We start from the raw sequence: 15886 nt of genomic DNA on the forward strand, positions 1-15886 counted from the left end.
GAAGTGTCAGATTTGACATACTGCATTTCAGACGCGAGCGGAGAATGGTATGCGAAGCGGGACAACCGGAGCTGTCACCGAGTGTACAGCAATTGATGTTGCGCCGTTCACAGAGCGCTCTGTACCCGACAGAGTATGGAGCGTCGTCCTTCCGGTAGCGCTCACATCAAGTCATCTATTTGTGTGCCCCTTGCTTTAGCTCCTGTTCACTAAATAGTTTCACACAGAAACTGATCAAACACTCAGGTGCCAAATCCAAGGTGACTTACAAAGATGAGGACCAAGAGAGGGGTGTGGTGACGTGACCTCCACAACTAAAGAATCACCTGCGGAATCTGAAAAGACACGGAATCCTGGAAGCAATGACGGTGTACTTACCACGCCCACGTGCTAACAGAAGGGAACGATGTGGGTAGAAAACGATAGCAACGAAGTGTGTCATTGTAGCAAAGTATTTATAAAACAAAAAATCTGATCTATTCAAAGTTACCTTCATCAATAATGTTCTATTATCTATACAAAAGGCCATCATTGATTTTGGCCCAATAGGCCTGACATATTCCCACGTTCAAGGAGCTTTCTGCTTTGATTGGGTTATTCTAAAACAACTCTGTATCTCCGGCCAGTGTGCCAAGAGTGGCCAAACGGGTGTTTAGCGTCCCCAGTGGCTCTGCCAGCACAGAGAGGACATTTTCCGGTGTTGTACGGTTCTCCAGGCACCGTCCCATGAACCCGAAGCCCCAGACTCGTGTTTCTTAAAAATGAATTCAAAAGGCACTGTAGACTGAGCCTAACGAGGCATTTTTTTCCGTTTAATTTATCTTTCATTCCAAAGTAAGTCACAGCCTATATGCGTATTTTTATTTATTTAGACTATAATGATTTAATACAACGAAATGTTTCAATGCCGCGCGCTTTTATGTGCCTACCAGCATATTGTGTCACACTCGCAAATTCTTCACAATGTATTTCTTTGTAGGCTATATAGCTTTCAAATAACACAGCCGAAATAATTCACTTTTGCTCCTTCTTAGACTTCCTGTTTGGCTCCTGTCCTATTTAGAGTGTTAATATGCTGTTTAATATGACATGTAGCCGATGAGCAGGATTTCCGACCGACTGCTCAATCGATCTCAACGACACAAAACATATTGATTGAACCAGTCCAGAACCGTTTAAAATGCCCTTAAAATACAAATCTAATAACTACTCATTCCTATATAATTCCTATGTTAAATAACACTGTGAGAACAATATTTATTTGTGAACAAACGTTACATTTGTCACTATAATAAGGTTGGTTTGCAACTTGAAAATCGTTGTGGATGTCCGTTGCCGACCAAGTCGACTACAAAACCCACAATGCAATGCGCTCGATGGGCTGGCAAGCAAGCGTAGCTTCACCCAATAATACCAAAGTCAATATCAGCGTGTCAAGTAGCAAGCTAGCTGTAAAAATCACCTTATTAACAAATTGCACGATCAATTTAGGAGTCTTACAATCAAAACTGCAGATTGATGTTCCTCAGAGTGGAGTCTGACATTCAACATCGGCACCTGCAACTCAACCCCTAGACTGAAGGGGCAAACAGGAGAAATGTGTTGGACCCTCCTGTTAAATTAAACATTTGTAGAAGTAGGAATATCGCTAAAATATGATCAATGAGAAGACAACCTCCCGCGTTGACGTCGACCAGTATTGAAATCAGAAATACACGATAGAATTTTTCGCGATTTAAAACTCGTGTTCCCATTAACTTCCAGTCTAGTGACAGGTGCTTTATCGCAATGCTACGTCAAACCGTATGGATTTCTGCCTGCTTTTATGGCAATAGCTCGGAGATTAAACATGAAATGACCCCCCAGGAAACGAACATCGCTCAAAGATGCACAAAAACAATATAACATTAAAAATGGGTGAATCTTTAATTTAACATTTTAAGAGGGAAGGATCACATAATTCCATCCATGTCATCGGAAGGATCAGCCAATTAATTATACTCGTGTAAACATTCCATCACTGCGCAGAGGGCAGTAAATCACCAACCTTGGCGTTATACCTGTTCCCGACAACACCCTCCAGGGGGCAGTAAGCACCCATTCAGTTTGTTTACCAACTCATAGAAGTAGTAGAAGAAGAAAAATGGGACTACTTCAAAATTGAGATGGCCTCAATGCCACTGCCCATGCGCTCACTGATGCCACAATGGGACCGATACAATGAGGCGACGTCTATGGTGGACCTCACTGAATCCTTTCTTGTCTATGGTGGAGCTCACTGAATCCTTTCTTGTCTATGGTGGACCTTACTGAATCCTTTATCGTCTATGGTGGACCTCACTGAATCCTTTCTTGTCTATGGTGGAGCTCACTGAATCCTTTCTTGTCTATGGTGGACCTTACTGAATCCTTTATCGTCTATGGTGGACCGCACTGAATCCTTTCTCGTCTACGGTGGATCTTACTGAATCCTTTATCGTCTATGGTGGACCGCACTGAATCCTTTTTCGTCTACGGTGGAGCTCACTGAATCCTTTCTTGTCTATGGTGGACCTTACTGAATCCTTTATCGTCTATGGTGGACCTCACTGAATCCTTTCTCGTCTACGGTGGACCTTACTGAATCCTTTATCGTCTATGGTGGACCGCACTGAATCCTTTCTCGTCTACGGTGGACCGCACTGAATCCTTTATCGTCTACGGTGGACCTCACTGAATCCTTTATCGTCTATGGTGGACCTTACTGAATCCTTTATCGTCTATGGTGGACCTCACTGAATCCTTTCTCGTCTACGGTGGACCTTACTGAATCCTTTATCGTCTATGGTGGACCTTACTGAATCCTTTCTCGTCTACGGTGGACCTTACTGAATCCTTTATCGTCTATGGTGGACCTCACTGAATCCTTTCTCGTCTATGGTGGACCTTACTGAATCCTTTATCGTCTATGGTGGACCTTACTGAATCCTTTCTCGTCTATGGTGGACCTTACTGAATCCTTTATCGTCTATGGTGGAGCTCACTGAATCCTTTCTTGTCTATGGTGGACCTTACTGAATCCTTTATCGTCTATGGTGGACCGCACTGAATCCTTTCTCGTCTACGGTGGATCTTACTGAATCCTTTATCGTCTATGGTGGACCTCACTGAATCCTTTATCGTCTATGGTGGACCTTACTGAATCCTTTCTTGTCTATGGTGGACCTTACTGAATCCTTTATCGTCTATGGTGGACCGCACTGAATCCTTTATCGTCTATGGTGGACCGCACTGAATCCTTTCTCGTCTACGGTGGACCGCACTGAATCCTTTCTCGTCTACGGTGGACCGCACTGAATCCTTTATCGTCTATGGTGGACCGCACTGAATCCTTTCTCGTCTACGGTGGACCGCACTGAATCCTTTCGTCTACGGTGGACCGCACTGAATCCTTTCTCGTCTACGGTGGACCGCACTGAATCCTTTTCGTCTACGGTGGACCTCACTGAATCCTTTATCGTCTACGGTGGACCTTACTGAATCCTTTATCGTCTATGGTGGACCTTACTGAATCCTTTATCGTCTATGGTGGACCTTACTGAATCCTTTATCGTCTATGGTGGACCTTACTGAATCCTTTATCGTCTATGGTGGACCGCACTGAATCCTTTCTCGTCTATGGTGGACCGCACTGAATCCTTTCTCGTCTATGGTGGACCTCACTGAATCCTTTCTCGTCTATGGTGGATCTTACTGAATCCTTTATCGTCTATGGTGGACCGCACTGAATCCTTTATCGTCTATGGTGGACCTTACTGAATCCTTTATCGTCTACGGTGGACCTTACTGAATCCTTTCTCGTCTATGGTGGACCTCACTGAATCCTTTCTCGTCTATGGTGGACCTCACTGAATCCTTTCTCGTCTATGGTGGACCTCACTGAATCCTTTCTCGTCTCACGGTGGACCTTACTGAATCCTTTCTCGTCTATGGTGGACCTCACTGAATCCTTTCTCGTCTATGGTGGACCTTACTGAATCCTTTCTCGTCTATGGTGGACCTCACTGAATCCTTTCTCGTCTATGGTGGACCTTACTGAATCCTTTCTCGTCTATGGTGGACCTCACTGAATCCTTTCTCGTCTATGGTGGACCTTACTGAATCCTTTCTCGTCTATGGTGGACCTCACTGAATCCTTTCTCGTCTATGGTGGACCTTACTGAATCCTTTCTCGTCTATGGTGGACCTCACTGAATCCTTTCTCGTCTACGGTGGACCTTACTGAATCCTTTCTCGTCTATGGTGGACCTCACTGAATCCTTTCTCGTCTATGGTGGACCTTACTGAATCCTTTCTCGTCTATGGTGGACCTCACTGAATCCTTTCTCGTCTATGGTGGACCTTACTGAATCCTTTCTCGTCTACGGTGGACCTCACTGAATCCTTTCTCGTCTATGGATGTGAATGAAGGAGGCAAGGAAATTAGGCTGTCCAAGACTGTTAGGATGTGGCCAAGTTTCAAAATGGCACCCGCCCCCCCCCAAACGACCCCCCCCACCCACCCTGCAAACGAATCCCCGCCCCTCCCCCAAACTATCCCCAACCACTCCCCCAAACTATCCCCCACACTGCTACATTCTCTAAAGCACAACTCACACATATATACACAATATACGGTAGAAACTCCATTCTCCACAGTATACTCTATTCTCCACAGTATACTCTATTCTCCACAGTATACTCCATTCTCCACAGTATACTCTATTCTCCACAGTATACTCTATTCTCCACAGTATACTCTATTCTCCATAGTATACTATATTCTCCATAGTATACTCTATTCTCCATAGTATACTCTATTCTCCATAGTATACTCCATTCTCCATAGTATACTCTATTCTCCATAGTATACTCCATTCTCCATAGTATACTCTATTCTCCATAGTATACTCTATTCTCCATAGTATACTCCATTCTCCATAGTATACTCCATTCTCCACAGTATACTCTATTCTTGTAATATTTGCGAGTGAGAAAAGGGGAGGGAAACGGAGAGAGAGGGAAAGATGAGCTACATATGAGTTAGAGAGGATTGAGACCAGAAAGAAAAAGAAAGTTAGGAGAGAGAAAGAAAGAGAGATAGATATATGTTTTGGAGGGGTACTGTGCAGTATTTTATCTGAGGTTGCTGGTATAATACAGTCTACACTTCTGTCCTATCAACCCCTTCTCCAGCTCTCGTCTCCTCAGCTAGGAGAAGGAGCTAGGGACTGAAATGGAAAATGGCCCACATCCTGGACTCTATGCACAACGCACTTGTGGACATCTGGATTTGATAGGTGTAAGCAATATGGTAATAGCTTCCACCTTGCCCTCTGATAGGCGAGGTGGAAGTTTCACCATATTGCTAACACCAATCAAATCCTCTCGGATCTCCAAACCCAACAATAGGGCTCCGTTTGGGCCTCTCTCTTCTCGCCTATAAGACAAGAGCCCAGGGAAGGGACTTCTTTTATAAGCCCGCGTATCCATTTAATTTTTTGGAACTCAGTCGGGCTCACAACTTACTGTTGCTAGGTAGAATAGTAGAATACACACAGCGAAGTCAGTTGTGCATCAGCAGTTTTTTTCTCTTGTTATGTCAGTCACTGACATTCACCCGATTGGCCCATGTCAGCTACATGTTTTTAGATTGGTTACTTGGTCTAATTATGTTAATTAGTCTAGCCAGCTATCTAAACTGGTAGGAATCATGGTCTAATTATGTTAATTAGTCTAGCCAGCTATCTGAACTGGTAGGAATCATGGTCTAATTATGTTAATTAGTCTACCCAGCTCTCTAAACTGGTAGGAATCATGGTCTAATTATGTTAATTAGTCTAGCCAGCTATCTAAACTGGTAGGAATCATGGTCTAATTATGTTAATTAGTCTAGCCAGCTATCTAAACTGGTAGGAATCATGGTCTAATTATGTTAATTAGTATTATGTTAATTAGTCTAGCCAGCTATCTAAACTGGTAGGAATCATGGTCTAATTATGTTAATTAGTCTAGCCAGCTATCTAAACTGGTAGGAATCATGGTCTAATTATGTTAATTAGTATTATGTTAATTAGTCTAGCCAGCTATCTAAACTGGTAGGAATCATGGTCTAATTATGTTAATTAGTCTAGCCAGCTATCTAAACTGGTAGGAATCATGGTCTAATTATGTTAATTAGTCTAGCCAGCTATCTAAACTGGTAGGAATCATGGTCTAATCATGGGCTCCCATTGATTTGGTTTGTCACTCTCATTCAGATATCATATTAAAAACGGCAAACATTTCTCTCCACGCACATGGCAAAATGTGTAGAATTGCAGGAAATGAGTTATAAAATGGCTAAATCTTCACTCCGCCCACGAGCCACCGCTGCCCCTCGTGATGAGTTCAGATTGTTGGTGGCTCCCACCCCCAATCAAAGTTGCCCATCCCAGGGCCTAGGGGCTGAAATGGGTTGTGTCCTCAGCAGAGGTAACAGATTTAGTGTCGGGACTAGTAGTGTTGTTGTGGACGGGGCTACTCTGTGCTGCCGGGGTCATAGGGGCAAAGGTCGGGGTTGTAGGGGTCACTGGAAGGTCAGGGGTCACCGCAGCTGACGATAATGTCTCTGTGTTCACATTTCTGCCCTCCAGAGTGGCCTCGTCCTGCAAAAAAACACACACACACACACACACACACGTTTATTCAGATGAGGGTAGAGGACGTTGTGGAGTTTGTCAGTCAGGGTGTGTGTGTGTGTGTGTGTGTGTGTGTGTGTGTTGGGGGGGCCTACCGTAACCCAGGGGTGTGAGAGAACCTCCTCTGCTGAATAACGAATGTCCGCGTTCACCTGCAGCATCTGACCAATCAGCATCTAGGAAAGACGTCATGTGACAGTCAGTATGCAACGCAGAAGCTATGTTTTCAAGGGCAATTACTGGACTGCGAATATTTGTATTCCAATACACTACGTGTGATACCATCTATCTACTGTTATACCATCTGTTATACCATCTATCTACTGTTATACCATCTGTTATACCATCTATCTACTGTTATACCATCTGTTATACCATCTATCTACTGTTATACCATCTGTTATACCATCTATCTACTGTTATACCATCTATCTACTGTTATACCATCTATCTACTGTTATACCATCTATCTACTGTTATACCATCTGTTATACCATCTATCTACTGTTATACCATCTGTTATACCATCTATCTACTGTTATACCATCTGTTATACCATCTATCTACTGTTATACCATCTGTTATACCATCTATCTACTGTTATACCATCTGTTATACCATCTATCTACTGTTATACCATCTGTTATACCATCTATCTACTGTTATACCATCTATCTACTGTTATACCATCTATCTACTGTTATACCATCTATCTACTGTTATACCATCTATCTACTGTTATACCATCTATCTACTGTTATACCATCTGTTATACCATCTATCTACTGTTATACCATCTATCTACTGTTATACCATCTATCTACTGTTATACCATCTATCTACTGTTATACCATCTATCTACTGTTATACCATCTGTTATACCATCTATCATCTGTTATACCATCTAACTACTGTTATACCATCTATCTAATGTTATACCATCTATCTACTGTTATACCATCTGTTATACCATCTGTTATACCATCTATCTACTGTTATACCATCTATCTAATGTTATACCATCTATCTACTGTTATACCATCTGTTATACCATCTGTTATACCATCTATCTACTGTTATACCATCTATCTAATGTTATACCATCTATCTACTGTTATACCATCTATCTACTGTTATACCATCTGTTATACCATCTGTTATACCATCTATCTAATGTTATACCATCTATCTACTGTTATGCCATCTATCTACTGTTATACCATCTACTGTTATACCATCTATCTACTGTTATACCATCTATCTACTGTTATACCATCTATCTACTGTTATACCATCTATCTACTGTTATACCATCTATCTACTGTTATACCATCTATCTACTGTTATACCATCTATCTACTGTTATACCATCTGTTATACCATCTATCTACTGTTATACCATCTGTTATACCATCTATCTACTGTTATACCATCTGTTATACCATCTATCTACTGTTATACCATCTATCTACTGTTATACCATCTGTTATACCATCTATCTACTGTTATACCATCTATCATCTGTTATACCATCTGTTATACCATCTATCATCTGTTATACCATCTAACTACTGTTATACCATCTATCTAATGTTATACCATCTATCTACTGTTATACCATCTGTTATACCATCTGTTATACCATCTATCTACTGTTATACCATCTATCTAATGTTATACCATCTATCTACTGTTATACCATCTGTTATACCATCTGTTATACCATCTATCTACTGTTATACCATCTATCTAATGTTATACCATCTATCTACTGTTATACCATCTATCTACTGTTATACCATCTGTTATACCATCTGTTATACCATCTATCTACTGTTATACCATCTATCTAATGTTATACCATCTATCTACTGTTATACCATCTATCTACTGTTATACCATCTGTTATACCATCTATCTACTGTTATACCATCTATCTACTGTTATACCATCTATCTACTGTTATACCATCTATCTACTGTTATACCATCTGTTATACCATCTATCTACTGTTATACCATCTATCTACTGTTATACCATCTATCTACTGTTATACCATCTATCTACTGTTATACCATCTATCTACTGTTATACCATCTGTTATACCATCTATCTACTGTTATACCATCTATCTACTGTTATACCATCTGTTATACCATCTGTTATACCATCTATCTACTGTTATACCATCTATCTACTGTTATACCATCTATCTACTGTTATACCATCTGTTATACCATCTGTTATACCATCTATCTACTGTTATACCATCTATCTACTGTTATACCATCTATCTACTGTTATACCATCTATCTACTGTTATACCATCTGTTATACCATCTATCTAATGCTATACCATCTATCATCTGTTATACCATCTAACTACTGTTATACCATCTATCTAATGTTATACCATCTATCTAATGTTATACCATCTATCATCTGTTATACCATCTATCTACTGTTATACCATCTACTGTTATACCATCTATCTACTGTTATACCATCTATCTACTGTTATACCATCTATCTACTGTTATACCATCTATCTACTGTTATACCAAAGGTCCTACCTTGGCCGGCAGGCTGACAGTGTCCCAGTCTGGGGAAGGGAATTCCAGCTTCCCCCTGAGTATCTGGTCAAACAACTCCTCCTGGATGTTATTCTCACTGTAGGAGAGGAGTGAAACTGAGTATACTGGGTCCTATTGTTTTAAACCAGTGAACGTACAGGTGAAGGTACAGGTGAACGTACTGGTGAACGTACTGGTGAACGTACAGGTGAACGTACTGGTGAACGTACAGGTGAACGTACAGGTGAACGTACTGGTGAACGTACTGGTGAACGTACAGGTGAACGTACAGGTGAACGTACAGGTGAACGTACAGGTGAACGTACAGGTGAACGTACAGATGAACGTACAGGTGAACGTACTGGTGAACGTACTGGTGAACGTACAGGTGAACGTACAGGTGAACGTACTGGTGAACGTACAGGTGAACGTACAGGTGAACGTACAGGTGAACGTACTGGTGAACGTACAGGTGAACGTACAGGTGAACGTACTGGTGAACGTACTGGTGAACGTACTGGTGAACGTACAGGTGAACGTACAGGTGAACGTACTGGTGAACGTACTGGTGAACGTACAGGTGAACGTACAGGTGAACGTACTGGTGAACGTACAGGTGAACGTACAGGTGAACGTACAGGTGAACGTACTGGTGAACGTACTGGTGAACGTACAGGTGAACGTACAGGTGAACGTACAGGTGAACGTACTGGTGAACGTACTGGTGAACGTACAGGTGAACGTACAGGTGAACGTACAGGTGAACGTACTGGTGAACGTACAGGTGAACGTACAGGTGAACGTACCGGTGAACGTACCGGTGAACGTACAGGTGAACGTACAGGTGAACGTACTGGTGAACGTACAGGTGAACGTACTGGTGAACGTACAGGTGAACGTACAGGTGAACGTACAGGTGAACGTACAGGTGAACGTACTGGTGAACGTACAGGTGAACGTACTGGTGAACGTACAGGTGAACGTACAGGTGAACGTACAGGTGAACGTACAGGTGAACGTACTGGTGAACGTACTGGTGAACGTACTGGTGAACGTACAGGTGAACGTACAGGTGAACGTACTGGTGAACGTACAGGTGAACGTACTGGTGAACGTACAGGTGAACGTACTGGTGAACGTACTGGAACTCACCTGCGGAACGGAGGGAACCCACACAATAGAATGTAGGTGATAACACCTGCAGCCCAGATATCCACCTTCAGACCGTACCTAGCAACACACACAGGGAAGTTGACAACGTCATTATTCTACATTTTGGTCACATAGAAGATGGTTTTATCTGAATCAGTACCTGGGCTTGAGAAGACGATTCAATTGGACGATATCTCCCAGGATCCTTCAATTCAAAGTCCCAGTAAACCAGCAAAACGTTATAATGTGAAAATACGTTCGGTACTCCCCACAATATGGAGTTTCTCAGAGCAACTATCTTCATTACTGCCGTTACGTATGGTGATGCTGGATCGGGCCGACCTGTCGTGATGCTGGATCGGGCCGACCCGTGGTGATGCTGGATTGGGCCGACCTGTGGTGATGCTGGATCGGGCCGACCCGTGGTGATGCTGGATCGGGCCGACCCGTGGTGATGCTGGATCGGGCCGACCCGTGGTGATGCTGGATCGGGCCGACCCGTGGTGATGCTGGATCGGGCCGACCCGTGGTGATGCTGGATCGGGCCGACCCGTGGTGATGCTGGATTGGGCCGACCCGTGGTGATGCTGGATCGGGCCGACCCGTGGTGATGCTGGATCGGGCCGACCCGTGGTGATGCTGGATCGGGCCCGCCTGTCGTGACGCATGGTGCTGCTGCAATCTCATGGTATGTACTTCCACAAACGTCTAAATAAAAATGATCTATTGTTTTCGAACCAAGTGTCAAATCCCTATTCTGCACCTCCAATAAAATGACCCCATTACTGTCAAGTACAGGTCAGCTGATCAACAGCAGCGTAGCGGCAGTAATGACGAGTAACGAACCACATCGTTGACAGGGACTTTGAATTGAAGGATCCTGGGAGATCTCGTCATATTCACGGTCTCCTATTGGTTCATCCAGAACGACTTACAGTTCGTTCATTCAACTAAGGTGGAAAATAAAACCACAACTACACTCACAAAAGGTGTGAAGTATATCAGTGCATTCTTATTTTATGAACAGCAACAACAAAAACAACAGCAACAACCTGTGGAAAAGTTGCAGACGAGAGGAGAGTTTTTTTTTTTTGGATGTTAGGAAAAAGCTGAGAGAAGTGGACACACAAAAAACACACACCTCTTATCAGGTCTCCGAGACACACACTCCTCTTACCCAGTCTCAGCGATGATCTCTGGAGCTACATATGTGGGTGTTCCACAGACTGTATACAGGGGTCCCTCTACGATGGTCTCTACACACACACACTCCTCTTACCCAGTCTCAGCGACACACACACACTCCTCTTACCCAGTCTCAGCGACACACACACACACCTCTTACCCAGTCTCAGCGATGATCTCTGGAGCTACATATGTGGGTGTTCCGCAGACTGTATACAGGGGTCCCTCTACGATGGTCTCTACACACACACACTCCTCTTACCCGGTCTCAGCGACACACACACACTCCTCTTACCCAGTCTCAGCGACACACACACTCCTCTTACCCAGTCTCAGCGACACACACACTCCTCTTACCCAGTCTCAGCGATGATCTCTGGAGCTACATATGTGGGTGTTCCGCAGACTGTATACAGGGGTCCCTCTACGACTGTAGCCAGACCAAAATCCCCCAGCTTCAACGACTTGGTCCCATCCAGGTACTCACACACCTGGAGGTCACAGGGCAAGAAAGGAGAACGGTGATAGGTTGATATACATGACTAAAGTGTCATGTAAAAGAAACCCTCCTGTAGGATATAACTCCAACCCTGTTCCTGGATAGAAACCCTCCTGTAGGTTTTAACTCAAACCCTGTTCCTGGAGAGAGACCCTGTTCCTGGAGAGAGACCCTCCTGTAGGTTTGAACTCCAACCCTGTTCCTGGAGAGATACCCTCCTGTAGGTTTGAACTCCAACCCTGTTCCTGGAGAGATACCCTCCTGTAGGTTTTAACTCCAAACCTGTTCCTGGAGAGAGACCCTCCTGTAGGTTTTAACTCCAAACCTGTTCCTGGAGAGAGACCCTCCTGTAGGTTTTAACTCCAACCCTGTTCCTGGAGAGAGACCCTCCCGGAGAGAGACCCTCCTGTAGGTTTTAACTCCAACCCTCCTGTAGGGTTTAACTCCAACCCTGTTCCTGGAGAGATACCCTCCTGTAGGTTTTAACTCCAAACCTGTTCCTGGAGAGAGACCCTCCTGTAGGTTTTAACTCCAACCCTGTTCCTGGAGAGAGACCCTCCCGGAGAGAGACCCTCCTGTAGGTTTTAACTCCAACCCTCCTGTAGGTTTTAACTCCAACCCTCCTGTAGGGTTTAACCCCAACCCTCCTGTAGGTTTTAACTCCAGCCCTGTTCCTGGAGAGAGACCCTCCTGTAGGTTTTAACTCCAACCCTCCTGTAGGGTTTAACTCCAACCCTGTTCCCGGAGAGAGACCCTCCTGTAGGTTTTAACTCCAACCCTGTTCCTGGAGAGAAACCCTCCTGTAGGTTTTAACTCCAACCCTGTTCCTGGAGAGAGACCCTGCTGTAGGTTTTAACTCCAACCCTCCTGTAGGTTTTAACTCAATCCCTCCCGTAGGATTTAACTCCAACCCTCCCGTAGGTTTTAACTCCAACCCTCCTGGAGGGTTTTAACTCCAACCCTGTTCCTGGAGAGAAACCCTCCCGTAGGTTTTAACTCCAACCCTCTTGTAGGTTTTAACTCCAACCCTCCCGTAGGATTTAACTCCAACCCTCCTGGAGGGTTTTAACTCCAACCCTCCTGGAGGGGTTTAACTCCAACCCTCCTGGAGGGGTTTAACTCCAACCCTCCTGGAGGGGTTTAACTCCAACCCTCCTGTAGGTTTTAACTCCAACCCTCCTGGAGAGGTTTAACTCCAACCCTCCTGGAGGGTTTTAACTCCAAACCTCCTGGATGGTTTTAACTCCAACCCTCCTGGAGGGTTTTAACTCCAACCCTCCTGGAGGGTTTTAACTCCAACCCTCCCGTAGGTTTTAACTCCAACCCTCCCGTAGGATTTAACTCCAACCCTCCTGGAGGGTTTTAACTCCAACCCTCCTGGAGGGTTTTAACTCCAACCCTCCTGGAGGGTTTTAACTCCAACCCTGTTCCTGTTCTAGGTGTCAGAGTTCGTATGTCAGAGTATGTCAGAGTTTTATACCAGCAGGTTTTCAGGCTTGATGTCTCTGTGGACTATGTCCATACGGTGCAGGTATTGAATAGCTCCGGCCAGGTTGAAGACCATGGCGCTGGCATCTCTCTCTGTGTACTTAGTAGAACATGTGATGGCGTCAAACAGATCTCCACCCTGCAGAGAGAGAACGTCCACAGACACAGGTCAGTATACTGTACACACACACACATACAGACAGACACAGGTCAGTATACTGTACACACACACACATACAGACAGACAAGGTCAGTATACTGTACACACACACACACATACGAACAGACACAGGTCAGTATACTGTACACACACACACATACAGACAGACAAGGTCAGTATACTGTACACACACACACACATACGGACAGACACAGGTCAGTATACTGTACACACACACACACATACGAACAGACACAGGTCAGTATACTGTACACACACACACATACAGACAGACAAGGTCAGTATACTGTACACACACACACACATACGGACAGACACAGGTCAGTATACTGTACACACACACACACATACGGACAGACACAGGTCAGTATACTGTACACACACACACATACAGACAGAGACAGGTCAGTATTCTGTACACACACACACATACATACATACAGACATAGACAGGTCAGTATACTGTACACACACAGACAGACAGAGACAGGTCAGTATACTGTACACACACACACACACACACACACACACACACATACATACATACAGACAGAGACGGGTCAGTATACTGTACACACACACACATACATAGACAGAGACAGGTCAGTATACTGTACACACACACACACACACACACAGACAGACAGACAGACAGACAGACAGACAGACAGACAGACAGACACACAGACACACAGACAGACAGACAGACAGACAGACAGACAGACAGACAGACAGAGACAGGTCAGTATACTGTACACACACACACACACATACGAACAGACACACACACCACGTCAAATTACTAAAATATTTGGTACAATTCCTGACTTGACAGTAGTACCTTGATTTTTGTGGGTTAAACAACAGTTTTGACGATTTGAAAAACAACAAAATGGAGTCCGGTCTCCAGCCGCTTGCTGTGTGATAGAGCTGTTGGAGTCCGGTCTCCAGCCGCCTGCTGTGTGATAGAGCTGTTGGAGTCCGGTCTCCAGCCGCTTGCTGTGTGATAGAGCTGTTGGAGTCCGGTCTCCAGCCGCTTGCTGTGTGATAGAGCTGTTGGAGTCCGGGCTCCAGCCGCTTGCTGTGTGATAGAGCTGTTGGAGTCCGGGCTCCAGCCGCTTGCTGTGTGATAGAGCTGTTGGAGTCCGGTCTCCAGCCGCCTGCTGTGTGATAGAGCTGTTGGAGTCCGGTCTCCAGCCGCTTGCTGTGTGATAGAGCTGTTGGAGTCCGGTCTCCAGCCGCTTGCTGTGTGATAGAGCTGTTGGAGTCCGGTCTCCAGCCGCTTGCTGTGTGATAGAGCTGAGGGAGTCCGGTCTCCAGCCGCTTGCTGTGTGATAGAGCTGTTGGAGTCCGGTCTCCAGCCGCTTGCTGTGTGATAGAGCTGAGGGAGTCCGGGCTCCAGCCGCTTGCTGTGTGATAGAGCTGTTGGAGTCCGGTCTCCAGCCGCTTGCTGTGTGATAGAGCTGTTGGAGTCCGGTCTCCAGCCGCTTGCTGTGTGATAGAGCTGTTGGAGTCCGGTCTCCAGCCGCTTGCTGTGTGATAGAGCTGTTGGAGTCCGGGCTCCAGCCGCTTGCTGTGTGATAGAGCTGAGGGACGGGGCTCCAGCCGCTTGCTGTGTGATAGAGCTGTTGGAGTCCGGTCTCCAGCCGCTTGCTGTGTGATAGAGCTGAGGGAGTCCGGTCTCCAGCCGCTTGCTGTGTGATAGAGCTGAGGGACGGGGCGCTCTCAGATTCATACACCAGTGTTTTAGATGCGACAAATGACCAGCCATGACACCATGTACTGTAGCTTTAAAAAGGGCCAGGCAGCAGTTGTTAAAACCATTTATGGACGTATAAATTAATGATATGTACTGACTTGATTCTATGAATGATATGTACCGACTTCATTCTATGAATGATATGTACTGACTTGATTCTATGAATGATATGTACTGACTTCATTTGATTCTATGAATGATATGTACTGACTTGATTCTATGAATGATATGTACTGACTTGATTCTATGAATGATATGTACTGACTTGATTCTATGAATGATATGTACTGACTTGATTCTATGAATGATATGTACTGACTTCATTCTATGAATGATATGTACTGACTTGAT

General features: G+C 44.6%; 1 long non-coding RNA gene and 1 pseudogene across 43 annotated transcripts; both read right to left on the reverse strand.

Moving 5' to 3' along the window:
* Positions 1-1902: 1902 nt before the first annotated feature.
* Positions 1903-4508, reverse strand: LOC127925720 (uncharacterized). 43 transcript variants are annotated; one of them, XR_008122032.1, is made up of 7 exons: positions 4257-4508; positions 4195-4225; positions 3947-4163; positions 3481-3914; positions 3143-3173; positions 2616-3111; positions 1903-2460 (listed from the first exon to the last, which is right to left on the reverse strand). It is a non-coding gene; the product is annotated as an uncharacterized LOC127925720 (long non-coding RNA). The 43 variants fall into 43 exon arrangements; XR_008122042.1 differs by having other exon boundaries at positions 3947-4101; positions 4133-4225; XR_008122013.1 differs by having other exon boundaries at positions 3481-3604; positions 3667-3790; positions 3822-3914; positions 3947-4508.
* Positions 4509-4604: 96 nt separating this feature from the next.
* LOC127925721 (serine/threonine-protein kinase DCLK2-like) overlaps positions 4605-15886 on the reverse strand; it is a 59964-nt pseudogene continuing 48682 nt past the window's right edge.

The sequence above is a fragment of the Oncorhynchus keta genome, unplaced genomic scaffold (assembly GCF_023373465.1).
Source record: "Oncorhynchus keta strain PuntledgeMale-10-30-2019 unplaced genomic scaffold, Oket_V2 Un_contig_6160_pilon_pilon, whole genome shotgun sequence".
Classification (NCBI taxonomy): domain Eukaryota; kingdom Metazoa; phylum Chordata; class Actinopteri; order Salmoniformes; family Salmonidae; genus Oncorhynchus; species Oncorhynchus keta.